The following is a 4,405-nucleotide window of genomic DNA, read 5'->3' as shown; positions in this document are numbered from 1 at the left end:
AATGGTTATAAGGTAATATTCATATTTTTTAATTTTTTGTATAAAGTATGCTTACATCTTTACCCTTGGAATGGGATATTTATTTTTGGGCGCACATTGTCGGGCTTAGATTAGTGCAACATGCAAGTTTATTACAGTTTCATTTAAGAAATATAAGTTTTCTCTTGGGATAAAATCTTTACACAAGAGATTTGATAAATATTAATTGCCCCGGGAGTATTCCTTTTGTCAGGCTCCTTGCCAGTTCTTTTTTTACACCAACCTACATTTTTGATATATTTACTAATGATTGTTTTCTTTTGGACTAGGGGGGGGGGGTTATTTTCTATTATCTCCTTGGATAGTAAGATTGTTATTTTCCATTAATAAGCTAACTATGTCTCTTTCAATTATAAAAGAATAGTTTTTCTTCCTCTTTTTTGAATAATGTATTCTTTTAGAGGATCTTCATATATTTTTGGGAATGTGTCGCGCCGAAATTTATGAACCGAAGTCATAGACATTTCAACGGATTTTGCCATGTTTTTGATTTTCATTTGTTGTTTTCAGGCAATAACATTTTAGTAACTATCCATTTTTTCTTTGTTCCAATATTTGTGTATTCATTTTAGCCTTTGAATTTTCGACGAAGATTGGGAGTTTTCAATTTCCTTTAAATTGGAAAAATTAGTATTATTATTGGATAATAAAAATTCTATATTAAATATTTTTTTTTTATTACTTTAGAAAAATTTTAAAAATTTATAAATATTTTAACACATTTTTTTTATTCTAAATTAAATTCCCAACATAATTTCCTTTTATATTTAAACATGACTTTTAATTTTAATTAATTGCCTGTCCATATTTAATTCAATATGTATTTAATTAAAATCTAACTTTATTTATCCCCTTTTATTGTATTAATAATGACACTCGTTTTTATAGTTAAAAGTTTTATTTTCATCTAAAAAAATAAAATATATTTTAAATCTTTAACTATTTCATGAAAATAAGTTGGTATCATATGGATACCACCTCCACCAGCCATATCAGTCTCTTAGATTTAAATTATATTTATATACTATCATTTACAATATATGCCAATGAAATATTTGCTTGTTGAAATATGGATTTTTTTATTATTATGATTATTGATAGTGGGTAACTTTTGTTAGAGATTTGAAAATTAGAAAAATGAAATTAAAGGATTTTACAATATTAAATTTCTCTATTGCAATAAATCGATATTTACCGCCACAATATCCCCAATTTTTTTTATTCCCTACTTTCCTTAAATGTTGGCTAATTATATCCTTAAAAGATATATAAGGTAAATTGCACTAAAGTTAAAAAAAAATATGAAATTTTAATTGATATCATAGACCGTTTTTTCTCCTCTCCAACAAATCTTAGCAAATTTATCTTTTTTCCTCAGCACTTGAAGTATATAGAAAATATTTGTCGGCAGATAAAATTCGAATAATATCAGCCCTCATAATATTAATAAATTTGTTCAGTGTCTACAGGAATGGAAAAATATTTTACAACCAATCTTCCAAGAAATAAAGTATAGGCTCTTTTCCTGAGAGTAAAATATATTTTTCAGTCTAAATGATAGGAAATACCCATTAAATTTTCTCAATATTATTTTATGGTAATGTATAAGTGTCATATTGGTGTTGCCCGGCTTGTTAATCGCTCTTTTTAAAAAGATCAAACGATCACGATCTTTTTAAAAAAGAAGATCGAAATCCAGGATGGACTTTTTATTAAAAAAGGATCGTGATCACGATCCTTTTCTTATTTAAATTTCTAAAGGAAATTTCTGATCGATGCAAAATTAACTAATATAAAAATAAATTAAATATGGTATAAATTTATTGTTATTGTATAATATAATATAAGTATAACAATTAGAATATATTTATTTATAATTAAAATTTGCCTTTAATAATTAAATTTTTTCTAAGTTTTTATCATTTAAACATCCACGTTTTCATTGAGCACATGTTTAACTTTACTAAACAAGCTTTTCACAGGAGTGCTTGATGGCAAAGGTGTGTTATATTTAATAAATATTTTTTTAAAATTAACATAAATATTAAAAATATTCATTGAATCATCATTTGAATAAAAATAATTATTAATGATCCTGCATATTTTCAATGGGCATTTAACCTTTCTTTTACCAACAGATTTTGTGGATTATAAGGCCAATTTACTTAAATTTTGGGTGAATTATTGTAGCCAAAGCCAATATGTTATTGTCATCTTACAGTAAAGGAAATCTATATTAAGAATTGATAATTAATTTATAAATGTTCATTCATATAAATCAGGTATCTGCAAAACTTGGCCCTTATTCAATAAATATTTTATTAATTATTGTAAATAATTCTTATTATATGCATATTGTCATGCTCTTCACAAATAAATAATAAAACTATTTAAAAAAAATTAATCTAAATGCCTTTTAAGGTTTGAACTACTAATAGAAGATATTTTGCTCTTATATAAAGAGCATTTTGTACTGATCATTGTATAGATACTTCCATCCGTTTCACATATAGTAAAATACGTATATTATGAAATGGAAAAAGATTCTCATTCTGACTTATATCTGATGTCACATCAATAGGAGATGTTTTATCTTCTAAATCTATAATGGAGGACATTATTAAACCTTAAATTTATTTATATTATATATAATATAATTATATAAATAGAACTTGTAGGCTCTAAATCTCGTTCTAGATAAAATTTAGGAAATTGTCAAATTATAAAATATGGTGGAATGGAAGTTGATAAAATATGATGTAGACGGATATTTTTTTTAAAAATAATATTTTAATTTAATTATTAAAATTTTTATTTAATTTATTGCTTTTTAAGTAAAAAATAAATTTTTAAAAGGATCAGGATCGAATATTAAAAAAAATGATCTCGATCACGATCCTTAATTTAAGTCATGATCATAAATCCGGGAAAATTGACAAATTTAGGATCAAATCCAGAATAGGCGTTTTTTTAACAACTCTGCTTGTTGCTATATCCCTCGATTTGACAAAGTTAAGTTTCTGAGCAAGGGATAGCAAAACAAAAAGAATTCTAAATGTATCTAAAAATTATGTGAAGGCCGTTATCGAATTATTATAGATGGAGTTAATTGTTTTAATCCCTTTATTATTAATTATTCACTTTTTCTATTTTATTCGTCCTCGTGTAATTTGTACTGATCAAATATTAAATTAATCTTTTCCTGAGAATATTTCTGAAATGACTATTTATCACATTTTAGAAGAGCGAGAGGTTAATGAAAATTAAGGATCAATTTGAAACTTCTTTCAAATTTTTCTACTCGAAGTGCTATAAAATATTTTGAATTATTTATATGTAAAAATAAAATATGGTACAAATCATTTTTTGAATTTACATAAATTTATAAATTTTTTTAAATTCTAGAAATAAATAAAATTTAATTAGGTGCATAAAGTTGTAAAATTTTTATGAAAAAAATACTAAGTAAAATTAATTTATACTTTCAAGTGGAGTATATTTAAATTAAATGGGAAATATAAAAATAATTTTGTAAGAATTATTAAAAATTTACAAAACTTTTAAAAAATTCTAAAGGAAAATTTTTGACATATTTTATAATTTTATAATACAATTTATAAAATTTAAGGTTTTTTTATAAACATTTAGGTAGTCCTATAAATAATATTGCTCTCTATTTATATTTATTATGAACTGTCTTTTAAAATATTTTGGTTATTTAGATATATACTGAAAAATAGTATTATTCTAAAATGAAAGGGAGAATATTTAAAGGACTATTTTAATAAATTTGCAATCTCAGGTGGGCTTTAAAATAATTTATTAAAATAATTTTCAAATTTATATATTTTTTTAAACCATTATAAAAATTACATTTGGTATAAAAAAAATCAAAATTTTGAAGGGCTCTTCTATTTTTTTATGGGGCTCGAAGCCGTAAGCCCCTTCCCCTTAGTGACGTTACTGATTACAATATAATATATTACCTAAATTAAATGGGAAAACATAAAGAAATTAAAAACAAATTTTTGAGCATGACTTTTAGTGTTGTTAGTTCAATTTGGGTCAATTTTTAAAAATGGCCCGATTAAATTTTATCCAAAATAATAATGTGTAAACCTAGAGATTTGGCAAATAGTTGTTGCCATCTGTGAGCAAAATCTTCAGGCTTACATAATGTTATTTTAATTTTAATCTTAATCTTGATCGGGCCGTTTTTAAAAAATGAGCAGAATCGGGCTCTTAAACAGTACTAATAATTTTGCATTTTACTATTGTATCATAAAAAAAAAATAAAACCAAAGTTTAAAAGGAGGTCGATTAATCTAAAGTTGTGTAGTGCGTTATCTTTTTCAAAAGGGTAACT

The sequence above is a fragment of the Gordionus sp. m RMFG-2023 genome, chromosome 5 (genome assembly GCF_954871325.1).
Source record: "Gordionus sp. m RMFG-2023 chromosome 5, tfGorSpeb1-WG-v2, whole genome shotgun sequence".
Classification (NCBI taxonomy): Eukaryota; Metazoa; Nematomorpha; class Gordioida; order Chordodea; family Parachordodidae; genus Gordionus; species Gordionus sp. m RMFG-2023.
Note: the sequence above shows the minus strand (reverse complement) of the source record.